At 41.2% G+C, this 17,004-nt stretch overlaps 1 protein-coding gene across 8 annotated transcripts in view; it reads left to right on the plus strand.

Annotated features, from left to right (window-relative positions):
* Window positions 1-17,004, plus strand: part of TEC (tec protein tyrosine kinase) — a 143,567-nt gene that overhangs the window by 13,627 nt on the left and 112,936 nt on the right. Inside the window, exon 1 of one of the 8 annotated variants that reach the window (XM_075566917.1) lies at window positions 7,850-8,126. The exons of 6 other annotated variants lie outside the window; for them this stretch is intronic. The gene's annotated coding sequence lies outside the window, so the exon portion shown is untranslated. Of the gene's footprint in view, window positions 1-7,849; window positions 8,127-15,343; window positions 15,366-17,004 lie in introns of those variants that run through there. One more of the 8 variants, XM_075566846.1, reaches the window with a different exon arrangement.

Below are 17,004 nucleotides of genomic sequence, written 5' to 3' on the forward strand. Positions count from 1 at the left end.
AAAGAGAACAACACAGAGAAAAAGAGAGAGAACAAAGAAGGGAAAGAGAATTTAGAGAGAGAGAACAACTTAGAGAAAAGGAAGTACAGAGGGAAAGAGAACTCTCTAGAGAGAAAGAACTAAAAAGAAACCGAGAACAAAAAGAAAGGGAAAAAGAAAGAGAAAGAAAAGAGAGAGAATACCAAAAAGATAGAGAACTTAAGAGAGAGAGAGAATTAAGAAAAGATAGAGAGGATAGAAAAAGAGAAAGAGAGAGATATGATTCTGCTAAGTATGCGAAAGCCAGTAGATCACGCTCACCCATTGGAGTTGTGGGGAACAGTGACCTTCTGGATATCAGTATTTGGGAGACAAAAAACTCATTCACTCCCCTCCTGGAGACAGAAGAGGGGAGCCACTACCCCAAAGGGGAAAGAATAAGAGAGGAAAGCGGGGGGGAAGAAAGAAAAAAGTGAGAGCAATCAGCCCTGTAAAGAATAAAAATATCTTTAATCTCAGTAGTGTAGATCTTACTACCTCACAATTAGATGTTATCTCCAAGGGTCTGTCATTTGCGCCCACTTGTGGACCTAACAATTTCGAACTATTTGTGGACGCAAATAAATATATTAGAAAACTAACAGTCAAACGCTTTTTTCTAAGCAAAAATGTGGAGTCAAGAATGTCTAACATTAAGCCTATGGTTGAGAAAGAAAGCGAAACATTTAAACATACAACACTTAAGAATAAATCTTTATTCAATCCCACCTACTGTAAGGGAAATCACTTAGATGTCTTCTATAACCTTATTGTCAAGGACTTTGAGGAGCTCTCAAAAAATAATAAATCTAAGATTAGAAATAATATGAACAAAGAAGAAAGGTCTGCCTTAGAGGAAATAACAAATAACACAAATATAGTTATAAAACAGGCAGACAAGGGAGGGGGGGTAGTCATCCAAAATAGAGATGACTACCTAAAAGAAGCCCACCGCCTTTTAGGAGACAAAAAGACATATGACATCCTACCAAACAACCCCACAAAAACCTTTACGGATGATCTGAGAATTCTCTTAGATCATGGCAAGGAATTAGGCATATTGAATGAGAATGAATATAAATTTCTATTTAACGAATGTCCCCAACTACCGATCTTTTATATATTACCTAAAGTCCACAAATGCATGAAACAACCTCCCGGGAGACCAATCGTCTCCGGAATAAACTCACTTACATCAAACCTATCTGCATATATTGACACTTTTTTACAGAGTCATGTCAAATCTCTTAAATCATATCTGAAGGATACGACTGATGTGTTAAATTTATTAGAGAATTTTACTTGGAATAATAATTACATCATGGCAACTGTAGACGTTGCATCTCTATATACATCGATTGAAAAAACCTTAGGATGTGAAGCTGTTAATTTCTTTCTGAAACAAGATCTAGATATGAAAGAACAGCAGATTCAGTTTATTATAGATGGTATCTGTTTCATACTTGACAAGAATTATTTTTGGTTTGAGAACAGTTTTTACATTCAGAGATGTGGCACCGCCATGGGTACGAGGTTTGCTCCCAGTTACGCGAATCTCTTTATGGGATTCTGGGAGGAACAGCACATTTGGCCCGGTGGCGTTCTGGGGGCGGACCTTGTCCTATGGCGGCGCTACATCGATGATGTGTTTTTAATTTGGCGTGGTGGCCAGGAGAGTTTGGACTCCTTCTTGTCGAGTATTAATGTGAATACGTATAACTTACAATTCACCTCTGTGACAAGTAATAGTTCCCTCAATTATTTGGATTTGAATATTTATATAGAGAATGAGATTCTCAAAACTAGGTCTTTCTTTAAGGAAGTTGACAGCAATAATTATATATTACGTACAAGCTGTCACCAGGATATATGGATGGACAATGTCCCATACAACCAATTCAGACGAATGCGGAGAAATTGCACAGACAATATAGTATTCAATGATCAATGCAATATACTGAAAGAACGTTTTGTAGAAAAACAATACAAAACAGAACTCCTAGACATGGCATTAGAAAAAGCAAATGGTCTGAATAGAATTGACCTATTAGTAGCTAAAGATAGAGAAACATCTTCAAATAATAAGAAAAATTTCGACACAGCATTTTTAACTTCTTTTAATAAAGAGTCAAACAATATAAAGAAAATAATACAGAAACACTGGCATGTTTTATTAAATGATCCGATTTTAAAAGAAGAAATCCCAGATCGCCCGAGAGTGATTTTTAAAAAGGCCAAAAATCTAAAAGGTATAATAGCTCCCAGTAATATTAAGAAAGTAGAGACAAATAGAAATGGATGGCTTCAAAAATTGGAAGGGTTTCACGGCTGTGGTTGTTGCAAGGCCTGTGAATACAAACAGCAAGACAAAAAGGGATTTAGGTGCAATAATAAAAATGAGGATTACAGAATTAAACAATACATGAACTGCAACTCTAATTATATAATCTACCTCCTGGAATGCCCATGCGGGCTCCAATACGTTGGAAAAACATCAAGAGCTATTAAGATACGTATTTTGGAGCATTTAAGCAATATAAGGCGTAGTGTGCAGTCACATAATGTTTCCAAACATTTTTCCTCTTTTCACAACTCCAATACAAAAGGGTTAAAATTTACCGCAATAGAGCATGTGGCACAACATTGGAGAGGACGAGATAGAAATTTAGATTTAAGCAAAAGAGAGATGTTTTGGGTGCATAAACTTAACACGCTGACACCACATGGTCTTAATGTTGATTTTGAGATTGCACCCTTCCTCTAGTTATTATTTTATTTTATTTTTATTTTTATTTTTATTTTATTTTTTAAAATAAATTTTCCCCTATGTCACACACTTCCCCCTCCCCCTCCCCTCCTTTTTAAGTCACTTTTAGTCATGCCAGTCTTTTACATTTCCAGTTTGGATTTCTCATTGTATAACTTTTATATGTTTTTATTTAAGTTAATCATATTTTGTGTTTATGATCAACTAACATATGTCTCTTTCTCTCTCTCTACCTTCCATTAAGCATCTCGACCTAACGACTACCCATTAATTTTAGTATTTAATTTTTTATTTTAGTATATATTCTGTTCTATGTTCTTTTTAAATAAATTGTATTAAAGTATTTTATGCGTCGTTTTTTGGATCACAGAGATTATGTACCCAGCTTGGGAGACTCTGTGTGTAATGATGTTAATCATCTTGTGTCAATTATATATGATTGCATTACCAATTGCCCTAATTGAATGGGCTATTTAAATAGCACCCAGTAGGGGACATTATCATTGCTCCTGAGGAAGCTGCGGCATGCAGTGAAACGCGTTGAGCTAAAGAAATCTGCAGACAGTTAGCAGAGCCCAGCTGTATCTACCGTTTGGGAACTGTCTTTCTGCTGTATTCACGGAGGCATAGTCTTGGACCGGCGTTCCCCCTACTCTCCGCTCTACTTACGCTCACCGGAAGTCGTCACCGCCAGGCCAGGAAGTGACGACAGACGCCATCCATCTGGCACCGGACGAGGGGGCACCCTCGTGGAGGACAAGGAAGCGGAGTGAAGTGAGGGATTTCTCCACCGGCCGATCCAATACCCTGGTTCCTAAAGATACCATGATGTGAATGTGCTCATTTATTATATTGTGAGTACATTTCCTGCTCGTCTTCACGATAAAACTCTGTGTTATTTTGGTAAAGCACTATTGTTTCCCTTATCTTTGTATGACTGCATATGACTGATTGGAAGCTGCTGCCAGAGTGAAAACACCATCTTGCCTGACACCACCCCTATCTGATGTATGCTGCTGCTTGCTGCAAACCATAACCTGAGGTGTCCAAAGATCCATCACAATTACAAACCTGCTCTTATATATCTTACATTCTGTAAGTAGGTTATTTAAAGAGCCAAGTTTCACATATTGACATTTATTTTTCATACTACACTATGATGAGTTTTGTATTTTTTTCTGGGTGTTCCTGATGATGCTGCTCCCTTCCTGCCCTGGATCCTAAACTGTTGTAAGGGAATCAGTGCATATTCCCTGGAAGGTTGAGAGAATTCGTCAGTTTCACAAACTTTTAATTTTATTTTTTTGAGCACTTTTATAGTTGTTAAGCGCCTTTCCAAGTCACTGGGTTTCACATTAGTCCAGTGGAGCACTGCTCCCTGGACAATACCGTCACCCTCCCTGTCCGGATCCCGACTGACTGCGTGTCCCCAAGTGTGCGAAATGTATCTCCTGCTTCGCGCCGAGATCTTAAGGGCCGTATTGGCCGTTCGCGCCATGTGATCTGCAGCCCTGGGGCTGCTGGGAATTGTAGTCCCCACTGAGCCCATTTCCTTTGGCTGCCGTGACTCTTCCCTTTCTGCGCAAGCAGCGGATCTCGAGCATGCACAATAACCTCTGAAATGGCGGCGCTCTCCACTCTACTCACTCTGGAGCCCCTGGCCACCCGATCGCCCCTCACACAGCTCGAGCGTGCGCCGCCCCGGACTGTTCGGTAAGAGGGGACCCTGGCTACATTTGTCTTTTTTTTTTTTAACTTATTTTTTATTTCGATTTTGAGAAAAACATAGGGTAAGGGATACAGAAAGAAAAAAAAGGAGGGGTGGGGGGGGGAGAGGGAGTGGATTTTCTTGAGCGTGCCAAAAAACTATCTGTTTCAAGTGGGAGACTAGATAATAGTTCCTTATATCAGGGACCGCCAGACCGCCTCTTTCCCTAGGTGCGAGCATGACCGATCTCGGTACTATTGGTCGTTTTTTACCCCATATATATATGGATTTAGAGAACTGATCATAATCAATTATATAAATAATCTTACGCGTGATGTTTGAGGCTTGACGCTTACTTATAAAACCTACCTGGTCATTGTGGATAAGGCTATGCTTATAGTGCCGGCGACGCAACGTAGTTCGAAAACAAATGCATTGTCGCCGTCGCAAGTGCTTATAGTATGCGCGATGCAATGGAGCGACGGGAGCGACGCTGGCGGTGCAAATTTTTGAAGCCGGTCAAATTTGATTTTTCAGAGGCTGTCGCCACATATGACAGCCTCTGAACTAATCAAAGACCTGGTCGCTCGCGACGTCTCCGGAAAGCGAATTCCAACTTTGGCTAGCGGCGACAGCGACGGGTGACGGCAGTATAAGCTCAGCCTTAGACGGGGCAAAATTGGGGTTAATCTATTCACCAGAATTTTACTATATATTTTTAGATCTGTATTGAGAAGTGAGATTGGCCTACACTGGCGACACACTTTATTCGAGCTCGGCTAGTCCCACGAATTCGGGTATACCCGGGTGTATTGAGGTTTGTGACTGTTTTCTGCCCGAGTGCATTGAGGTATTTTCCAAGCAGGGAATGAAGCATTTTATTCCCGCTGGCTGCAATACTGCACAGTATATATATATATACTGCATTACAATTCATGAATTTATGCCATCTGGTAGACACGCGAAGCATTGCAGCCTATTAAATCCTAATCATTATCATTTAACAGATCAGCCGCCCGTCAGCCAGGCATGAACCCAGGCTGGGAAGGCAAACGCAACGGGGCTTGTCAGAGGTGAGGAGCGGCGCATTCCAGGTATCTGCCAGGTACATACTGGGTATTTGCTCGAATAAAGTGTGTCGGTGCAGTATACTGTAACTTGCGTAACTCATTTGATCTTTTCCTTCCTTAGTTATTACAACTAAATTTGCTTTTGACATTTGCGAGAGGATCTGGGAACCCGATAGAAAGCAATTAAACATGTCCAAAAGAAATGGTGCTAAAATTCCCCAGTATTTTTTATAATATAAATTTGAAAAACCATCCGGGCCTGGGGCTTTTGAGGCTTTCAGACCTTTAATAGCCTCTTTTAATTCTGTAATATTTATTTTAGTGTTAAGACCTACCGATTCTTCCGCAGACAGCTTTGGGAGTTCGTATGCCTGTAGATAACTATCTATTTGTTCGATGGATGTTTTATTAAAGTTGGGGTCTGATGAGTCGAGAGTATTATAATATTTAGAGAATTCCTCAGCAATTTGAAAAGGGTTGTATGTGATTTCCCCGTTACCCTTTCTTATTGCTGAAATTTGCGATTTAGTTTTAACACCTCTTAGTTTGTTAGCGAGAAGCTTATCTGCCTATTGCCTTTATCATAATATGTGTAATGGGTCCATTTTAATGCTTTCTCTGTGTCTTCCAATCTTAATGCATGTAGTTTGTCTCTGGTCTGGCAAAGCAGCTTATATATTTTCCTGCATGGACGTGATTTATGTTCCTGTTCTAGTTCTGTTGTTTTAGCTGTAAGTTTACCCTGTTGGAGATTTTTTGCCTTTTTCCTATATGAGGCTATTGAGATAAATTGACCCCTAATAGAGGCTTTATGGGCCTCCCAGAGAGTGGACGGACTTTCGACTGATCCTTTATTTAGCTTGAAATAATCTACTAGAATACTCCTTATCTGTTCTTCAATCCCTGTCTGGTTCAAGAGTGAATTATTTAGACGCCACTGAAACATCCTAGACCTGGTAAAAGGGGGTTTCAGGACCAGCTCGACTGGAGTGTGATCATTTCTTCTAGAATGGATTTCAGGAAATCAATATAGTGATCGTTCAGAGCATATACATTAACTAGAGTTAGTCTGACCGCTGCCAGAAGACCCCTCACCATTATAAATCTACCCTCCTTATCTCTTTTAATATCTCCCATTGGAAATGGAATATCATGTTTTAACAAAATGGCTACTCCTCCCTTTTAAAAAAATAAAATAGGAGTAGTAAGCTAGCGGGTAAGTACCTCGGAAAATGTTAGGGGAGTTCTGATTTTATTACTTGAATTTAGTCCCTTTACATTTAAAGAGACTATTTTAATGGGCAGCTGGGTAGTCATAGGTAACAAACTAAGGCTCGCTCTTTAGTAATCGTGAAGTGTAGAATAGAGTGTAGACGTGGAGGCGTCTTTGCCTGGTTATGTAGACTTACTACGTTCCGCTTTGAAGAAGGAAGAACGTGTCCTTCTTGATAGTCTGTGGAGGTACTGAAGGGGGAACACCTTGGGGGGATAAGGATTAGAAAAACAAACACAGAACACAACAATGAGGACTATATGGGGGGGGGGGGGGTGGACCTATTGTCCATCCTTACACTTTTAAACTGTTGGTCTTTATATTGACCAAAATAAAGGGCTACAAAAACTCAAATAAATGGGGGGCGGGGCACAAGTGCTGAGGGGCCGGAGCCCCCCGAACTCCACCATGGACTTCTGCTTACCAATACCTCAAAGCCTCTTAACCTCTAAACTGAACCCCTTTCATAATGCCCGCAAAAAAATAAAAAGGAGGTGGCGGGGTGGGGGTTAGGAAATACCTGAAAGTATTACATAAAACCTGAAATAGAAAAACATTTCAAACCACAGAAGATATTATCGAAGGCAATATTAAGACTGAAAAAATATCATCTGTATCTCAACCTTCTTAGGTCTAACGGGGCCTGGGGGGGAGGCTCTAAAATGTCAAACCTCTCCAGGGAGAAAAGTTTCACGTGGGTCATTTAATCTGAGCCGCCATCCTCTTCTACCAGTCGATCCGGGTCGGTCAAGGCAATAAAAGAAAATCTTTCTCCCAATCAGGTCAGAAGAGCGGAGTCGGGGTTCTCTGAACGGGCCTCGCTTTCACTCCACCGAGAAGCTTCCGATGGACTCTTGTGCTTCGGAGACAGTTGTGACTTCGCTGGCTGTGTACACCCCAGGGCTCCTAGGAAATTCTCCGCCTCTTCTGGGAATCTTATGGAGTGTTGCTTCCCATCTTTATTCACAACTAGGCGAAATGGGAAGGCCCATCTGTAGCGGATCTCATTATTTCTCAGAGCTGCTGTGACTGGGCGGAGGCCTCTCCTTCTAGAAATTGTAGATCTAGAAAGGTCTTGGTGAATCATATGAGAAATAAGAACAATCCCCTAACTGGTGCTACAAAATATCATAGCATGGAGAAAAGTAATGAACAAATCCGGGACTCATGTGTAGTATGACAGTAATCCATCCGACTAGCTCAAGGCAGTGTGTATAATAACAAATCTAGCTCACTAACAAGCTCCATAAGATAGGACCAAAAGCAGGAAAAAAGACTGTACTACCAAGGGTAAGTAGATAAAAACAACAAAACAGGCAGCGCTACCCACAATAGTATGACAGAGTATATATTACCTTATGTATAAATGACCAAACATGCATAAGGGGCTGCCCAAGATACAAAAAACTGACCCCCTGGTCAGAACTATAGTATGGAAAGGGAAAGTATCTACTGGCGCCAAATAAGATATATACTGCAAAAGGATATAAGAAAACCAAGCCTGTTGGCTGTAGACACGAAACTCCTCACGTTGTGCTTAAAGAAAAGAAAAAGCACAACACATAGCGTAATACTGTGACTATAAACGGACAACACTTAACAACATGTAACAGCTGAAAAATAAATTGGTGAAATCTCAATATTAGAACATTTAATAACAATTATAAATAATATATATTACACACGGACATTTAATAAACAAATAATGCGATAAAAATAGAAGCACTCTGCACCGCCGATGGAGATAGTAGCAATGCCTACTCACCAGATGGAATGAGTAAGTAGGCGGTGGATAATTTTGAGAGTATCCCCTCTCGTTTGTAAAGCTGCTCTCTGCTGGCTGGCGTCTCTGGGACCGTAAGTGTGGAGATCTTGGTACGGTGCCTTCCGCGACTCACTTGGGAAGACGCCCAGGAGGTGATGAACAGCAACAGCTGATTCAATACGCCGTCGACATCAGCAGGAAAACCAGTTAGCAGCAAACGCAGATTCAGCAGCAGCAGCTGATGCAGCACGCCGTCGGTGTCAGCGGGCTGGCTGGTCTGCTGCAAGCGCAGATGGAACTGAGCGTGGGGATACAATCTCCAAAGTGTAGAGTGCTAAAACGCCACCCTACGCGTTTCGAAAGGCTCTCTGCTTTCTTCCTCAGGGGTATATAAAATATGGAGTCCAACATAGTCCCTTAAATACAAAATCTGTGATTTACAGGGATTGATTTCACCTGCAGTCCAAAAGCACTTGCGCAATAGGTGTAATAAGGAAGTCCTTAGACATAGTAATTCTGTCACCTGTGCTTTGAAAATGTTCATATAAAGTGCTACTGCAAGTAGTTATAATCGGCTGTTACATTTAACAAACAATTGAAACATACATTACTCATATTAACATACAACAATTAACATATATAAAATAAGAGGATAATAATAGGCTTATGTGTGTGTGAATATACTCTATTCTACTAAATAATTAAAGGAGATGTTTAAATCTAACCTATTCGTGACCTATTAAATTATAAGTGAATTAATGATATATTATATATTCTAAGTGTATTGTCTAAGTGATTATGTTTATTAAATAATAAACTATGTGAATATTTATATATATTGATTATTTAAAGTGCTCATATTATTTTATTATACTAAAAGTCAAGTATTTGAGGAGTACTATAATATTAATATATGAACTTTATGGGCTGGATTATCTAATGGATAATCTGATCATTAACCTACCAAAAAGGATTTTAAATCAAATTCTACATTTAGGCCCATTGGGGATAGAGTACGTAATTCATAAATCCAATAGGATTCTCTTCTCCCCAATAGGCTTAAAGTATTTCCTCCTCTCCAATGTGGAGTGATACACTCGATGGCCACACATTTTAGACCCTTAGGATCTTGATTGTGCACTCGAAGAAAATGATTAGAAACATTGTGTGTAACTAAACCAGTTTTAATATTATATATATGTTCATACAAACGTCTTTTAATAGCTCTAAAGGTCATACCCACATACTGCAGACCACATGGACATTCAAGCAAATAAATAACGAAAGAACTGTTGCATGTAATATGTTGCTTAATTTTATAACTTTTTTGAGATTTGTTTGAAATGAAATCAGATTTCTTAGTGCTATATTTACATGCGGTACATTTGTTACAGGGGAAATATCCCGCACAGGGTACCATTTTTCTATGAGTAGGTTGCAGCGGTGGACAGCTAGGTGCCAGTCTCTGACCTATATTTGGAGCTTTAGTAAAAATAATATGTGGATAATCGGGTAAAATGCCCTCTAGATCTTTATCCTTTTTTAATATTGGCCAATATTTTTTAAGAGTTTTACGTATACTAGGAGCCATCTGGTTAAATTGAGTAACAAATGACAAATTTCCTGATGTATTAATATTTTTATTTTTATTTTTGTATTGTAAGAGACTGGTCCTGTCCATCGCTGCAACCTCGGCAATGGTTGTGTCTAAATCAAGCGGGGGATATTTCCTCTCCAGAAATTTTTTCTTAAGATCTGCTGCCTGGGTTTTGAATGTGTCTGGATGGGAGCTGTTTCTTTTTAGTCGAATGAACTGTCCCTTAGGAATATTTTTGACCCATGTGGGATTATGGTGACTTTGTGCATGTAAATAATTGTTTGACTGAACCGGTTTAAAATACGTGCTGGTGTGAATGCAATTATTTTTAATAGTTAACTCTAAATCTAAAAATTGTATTTTGTTAGGGCTTGTGATGAATGTGAATTTTAAATTTTTATTATTATTATTCATGTATAATTGAAACTGTGATAACTGTGCTTGTGTACCTGACCAAATAAAAATGATATCATCTATGTAGCGCCGCCACAGTACCAAGTTTGCACTATAGGGACAACTGGACCATATATGTTGTTCCTCCCAGTTGCCCATAAACAAATTAGCATAACTAATTTGTTTATGGGCAACTGGGAGGAACAACATATATGGTCCAGTTGTCCCTATAGTGCAAACTTGGTACTGAGGCGGAGCTACATAGATGATATCATTTTTATTTGGTCAGGTACACAAGCACAGTTATCACAGTTTCAATTATACATGAATAATAATAATAAAAATTTAAAATTCACATTCATCACAAGCCCTAACAAAATACAATTTTTAGATTTAGAGTTAACTATTAAAAATAATTGCATTCACACCAGCACGTATTTTAAACCGGTTCAGTCAAACAATTATTTACATGCACAAAGTCACCATAATCCCACATGGGTCAAAAATATTCCTAAGGGACAGTTCATTCGACTAAAAAGAAACAGCTCCCATCCAGACACATTCAAAACCCAGGCAGCAGATCTTAAGAAAAAATTTCTGGAGAGGAAATATCCCCCGCTTGATTTAGACACAACCATTGCCGAGGTTGCAGCGATGGACAGGACCAGTCTCTTACAATACAAAAATAAAAATAAAAATAAAAATATTAATACATCAGGAAATTTGTCATTTGTTACTCAATTTAACCAGATGGCTCCTAGTATACGTAAAACTCTTAAAAAATATTGGCCAATATTAAAAAAGGATAAAGATCTAGAGGGCATTTTACCCGATTATCCACATATTATTTTTACTAAAGCTCCAAATATAGGTCAGAGACTGGCACCTAGCTGTCCACCGCTGCAACCTACTCATAGAAAAATGGTACCCTGTGCGGGATATTTCCCCTGTAACAAATGTACCGCATGTAAATATAGCACTAAGAAATCTGATTTCATTTCAAACAAATCTCAAAAAAGTTATAAAATTAAGCAACATATTACATGCAACAGTTCTTTCGTTATTTATTTGCTTGAATGTCCATGTGGTCTGCAGTATGTGGGTATGACCTTTAGAGCTATTAAAAGACGTTTGTATGAACATATATATAATATTAAAACTGGTTTAGTTACACACAATGTTTCTAATCATTTTCTTCGAGTGCACAATCAAGATCCTAAGGGTCTAAAATGTGTGGCCATCGAGTGTATCACTCCACATTGGAGAGGAGGAAATACTTTAAGCCTATTGGGGAGAAGAGAATCCTATTGGATTTATGAATTACGTACTCTATCCCCAATGGGCCTAAATGTAGAATTTGATTTAAAATCCTTTTTGGTAGGTTAATGATCAGATTATCCATTAGATAATCCAGCCCATAAAGTTCATATATTAATATTATAGTACTCCTCAAATACTTGACTTTTAGTATAATAAAATAATATGAGCACTTTAAATAATCAATATATATAAATATTCACATAGTTTATTATTTAATAAACATAATCACTTAGACAATACACTTAGAATATATAATATATCATTAATTCACTTATAATTTAATAGGTCACGAATAGGTTAGATTTAAACATCTCCTTTAATTATTTAGTAGAATAGAGTATATTCACACACACATAAGCCTATTATTATCCTCTTATTTTATATATGTTAATTGTTGTATGTTAATATGAGTAATGTATGTTTCAATTGTTTGTTAAATGTAACAGCCGATTATAACTACTTGCAGTAGCACTTTATATGAACATTTTCAAAGCACAGGTGACAGAATTACTATGTCTAAGGACTTCCTTATTACACCTATTGCGCAAGTGCTTTTGGACTGCAGGTGAAATCAATCCCTGTAAATCACAGATTTTGTATTTAAGGGACTATGTTGGACTCCATATTTTATATACCCCTGAGGAAGAAAGCAGAGAGCCTTTCGAAACGCGTAGGGTGGCGTTTTAGCACTCTACACTTTGGAGATTGTATCCCCACGCTCAGTTCCATCTGCGCTTGCAGCAGACCAGCCAGCCCGCTGACACCGACGGCGTGCTGCATCAGCTGCTGCTGCTGAATCTGCGTTTGCTGCTAACTGGTTTTCCTGCTGATGTCGACGGCGTATTGAATCAGCTGTTGCTGTTCATCACCTCCTGGGCGTCTTCCCAAGTGAGTCGCGGAAGGCACCGTACCAAGATCTCCACACTTACGGTCCCAGAGACGCCAGCCAGCAGAGAGCAGCTTTACAAACGAGAGGGGATACTCTCAAAATTATCCACCGCCTACTTACTCATTCCATCTGGTGAGTAGGCATTGCTACTATCTCCATCGGCGGTGCAGAGTGCTTCTATTTTTATCGCATTATTTGTTTATTAAATGTCCGTGTGTAATATATATTATTTATAATTGTTATTAAATGTTCTAATATTGAGATTTCACCAATTTATTTTTCAGCTGTTACATGTTGTTAAGTGTTGTCCGTTTAAAGTCACAGTATTACGCTATGTGTTGTGCTTTTTCTTTTCTTTAAGCACAACGTGAGGAGTTTCGTGTCTACAGCCAACAGGCTTGGTTTTCTTATATCCTTTTGCAGTATATATCTTATTTGGCGCCAGTAGATACTTTCCCTTTCCATACCAAGGGTAAGTAGTGTACAAAACAACACTCACCCTGAATTGGAGCACACGTCACTTGTCCGATGGTCTAGGCGGCTGAAGAAATAAGAAAAAACACACTGGCTGCTGGAGAAGAGTCCATGAGAGCAAATAATAAATTAAACTCACAATATAGGAGTGAGCTAGGCCCCGGCAGTGCGTGCTTCAGTCCGGAGATAAGTATAGCAAAAATCGGGTATAGGTCTGATCACTGCAGAGAATAGGGCTGGAGGCATCAAAACAAAAAATACAAGGTCCTCTGACGCATTTTTTGTTTTGATGTTTAAATAAATACTTTTTATTGGACATCTGCCTCCAGCCCTATTCTGTGCAGTGATCAGCCCTATACCTGATTTTTGCTAGAAAGGTCTTGGAAGATCTGGATCTGGGAACCTTCGAAATGGACAAATTCTTGGTTCCTGCAGCCTCTCGTCATTCTCTCTTTGGTGGTATAATAGTGTAGCTTAACTATTATGTCCCTGCATCTCCGCGAGTCTGCAAATTTTGGACCCAAGGCTCGGTGTGCTCTATCCATAAGTAAATCACTGGATAGAAGCGATGAGTCTATTTGAGTGAATACGTTTGTCATATAAGGTTGTAACTCACCCGGTTCAACTGTTTCGGGGATGTTTCTGACTCTGAGGTTTTGCCTCCTTTCCCTGTTCTCCAAGTCATCCACGGTGTCGTTCAGGTTCCTGATCTCATCGTTAAGTCGTAACAATTCTTCCTCCATTGAGCCCTGGCTCTGTAATGATTCTTCAAGCTTATTTTCTAGCTGAATTGTTCTTTCTGTCAAGGAAGTCAAACCTGCTTTAAATTCAGCCAAAGCTTGATCCAGAGCCACTGAAAACACCCCATTGCATCTCTTTGAATAATTATTTTAAGGTTTTTGGGGTGATCTGGATAGTTTCTTCTGTATCTTGTTAGTCCTCTTTGTCTGTGAAGCTTTCCTCCTGTTGTTGTAGTTCCCCCTGTGCCTGTGAGCGCGCGAGCCTGCACGGGCGCCATATTGGGATCCAGCTTTCTGTAAGTACCGGTAGCCTTACGATCTTTGAGGCCAGGGGCATCCTCGGAGGTTCCGCTGTCAGGGCAGGTAATTTTTGTCAAGTTTGCTGCGGTTTTGAGGGCTAATTGATCCGAGAACTCGGCGGAGTTCACGGCGCCAGCTCAGAGAGCTTCCATTCACACTGACGCTGCATGCGCGCCCCCCTTTTGATTGCTCCTATATATATTGTTTCCTTTTAATACTGTTTACTTAAATTCTGTTAGGTTGCATCTACTGTATCCTTTTATGAGATTCTACATCTTTCTGCCACATACTTTCCACTAGATGATAATAATCAAGATCACGCAATTTGCTCCTGAATGTGGTGCAAGAGTATTCTTCCATATCAATTTGTGCCAACCCCAAATAATGTATGAAATGTATGAAATTAGTTTTACTTTTTACATCTGACCCTGATCTTTAGGACACAGCAGGGCCGCCGACAGATTCCCCGGGGCCCAGGACTAGTGTTTCGACAGCCCCTCCCCCTTGTTTTTCATGCAGTTTTTTCCCCGCAGCTGGGAGACCCCTGGGATAGATGACCCCCATGTAGCAAACAGTATAGAAACATTAATCGGTGGAAAAGGGGGAGTAATGAGAGGGTGCTGGCTGGAGACAGAGCTAAAGGGAGCTTTGTGTGGCCCATGATTGGAAAAGTATACTTTGCTCTTCTTTTATGAACTCTTGATATACTATTCTGATAGTGAATAGAGCTGTATGATCTGTTTGCTTTATCGTCTTATCTCCATGGTAGTAAAACCAGTATGGGCACTGTCCTGGAACAGGATTGTGTTTTTTCTCTGTCTTCAGGCTGCCAGCACTCCTCAGCCTAGCTGCTGCAACAATGCTGCGATCCCTTGTGGGTTTCTTGGCTTCAGCCGGTTGCCTTGACAACCCCCCTGCCTTTTTACCAGGATGGACTGCTCCCCCTCCCCTTGCCAGGTGGTATTGTCCCTGTTAATTTCCCATCAGCCCAGACCAACATGCTTTCTTTTAGTACCAGCAGCCATTTTGAGCAGTCATCTCTCCTATCCTGGTAAAGTTACTGATTTTCACCTATCCCTAGATCTTGTATTTAGCCCACTTCCCTCATAACTCCCCCACCCCCTACATTTCTCTCATGTCCCAGTGTTCCCTTAGTACTTTCCCCCCCTTTTTATTTGTATGTTGTTGCCCCAAATAAACACTTCAGCAAGTAAGAAGGTTCCCTTGCTTGATATATGGGATTGAGTTAATCTGCCTGTCCCTACGCCTCTCTCAGGGGGTGCTTGGTCCAGAACATGCACTTTCAGTGATGTGTTGACCTTGGCTTTGGTTCTAAAAAAAAAAAAGTTGTTTAGTTTGCCAGAACTTGATTGGTTTTGGATTTTTAACCACATTTTGGGGGAAAATGCAAATGTTTTTGAAATTTGACAAAATGTTGTTCTCTCTTAAAGGAGCATTTCCTTTAAAGAAAGTGTAAAAAAAAAAAAATCCCGCAGGCCAATACGAAGCCGTTACATATGACGTCATGGCTAACTATTAGCAGTGTGATGCAGGACTTTTAAACCGCTATATTGCATGCCCTCCAGGGGCTGCTACAGACATGGCCTGTGGAGGCAAGTATCTCAGGAAGCAGGGGGTCCCTGGAGACCCCTGCTTCCCACCTAGTAAAGTAAAATCCTAGGTGAAAACACACCTTTAATATATCTATCCAGCCATTAAGGCACTAATGGGTTAAATGTCTTCGAAATAGTTTGGGTCAGTAAGGGTCAGGTGCCCATGGGTGTGGTTAGGATTCACCAGGAGAGCAAGCTAGGTGACAGGAGCCATGACCATAAGGCTAAGGCCCCACTGCACGAGCTGGCGCGCCCGCACTGCGTTGAGGCGGCGCATGCACGGCACTTCACCGCTATATGCGGTCTTTAGGGAGCTGGTTTTCGGGGGGGGGGGGGAAGAGGGGCAAAGTGGCAGCAGCTGATCTGTATGCTCCGTGGAGCTCTGTTGGCAGATGCCTGCCTTGCCATCCACTGAAGGGAGGGGGAAAGTAATAGGCACTGAAGCCTGACCCTTCCCTACACACTCGCCCAGGCTGGAAACCCATCTGCCCCCCCCCCCTTGCTTTCACTTTGAGCCGGGAGCCGGCGAAACCCCCCCCCCCCTCCCCTCGGTTTCACTTTGAGCCGGGAGCCGGCGAAACCCCCTCCACCCCCCTCTCGCTTTCACTTTGAGCCGGGACCCGGCGAAACCCCCCCTCTCGCTTTCACTTTGAGCCGGGAGCCGGCGAACCCCCCCACCCCCCTCGCTTTCACTTTGAGCCGGGAGCCGGCGAAACCCCCCCCCTCGCTTTCACTTTGAGCCGGGAGCCGGCGAAACCCCCCACCCAGCAGCCAGAGCTGGCCGCGACCTCCCCAGCACACACAGCCTGCAGAACGGGCACGGGAGGGAGCGGGGGCATGCAGCCAAGCTGCACAGAAGACAGCGATTCACGAAACGAGTCCCTGCGCTCCAAACAGCTCCCCTCCTCCCCTCATTGGCTCCCTGCCGCACCACGTGACGCGTCACCGCTTGGGATCACGATCCTCGTGTATCCCCTGCTGGCTGACGCGTCACAGTGCGCAGCGAGCCTTGCAGCGAGGGGGGACCGGGGCCGGCTCGGGAGGATCTCCTGTCTGGTAAGTGACGCGGCCGCGCGC

Source organism: Ascaphus truei, chromosome 1, assembly GCF_040206685.1.
Source record: "Ascaphus truei isolate aAscTru1 chromosome 1, aAscTru1.hap1, whole genome shotgun sequence".
Lineage (NCBI taxonomy): Eukaryota > Metazoa > Chordata > Amphibia > Anura > Ascaphidae > Ascaphus > Ascaphus truei.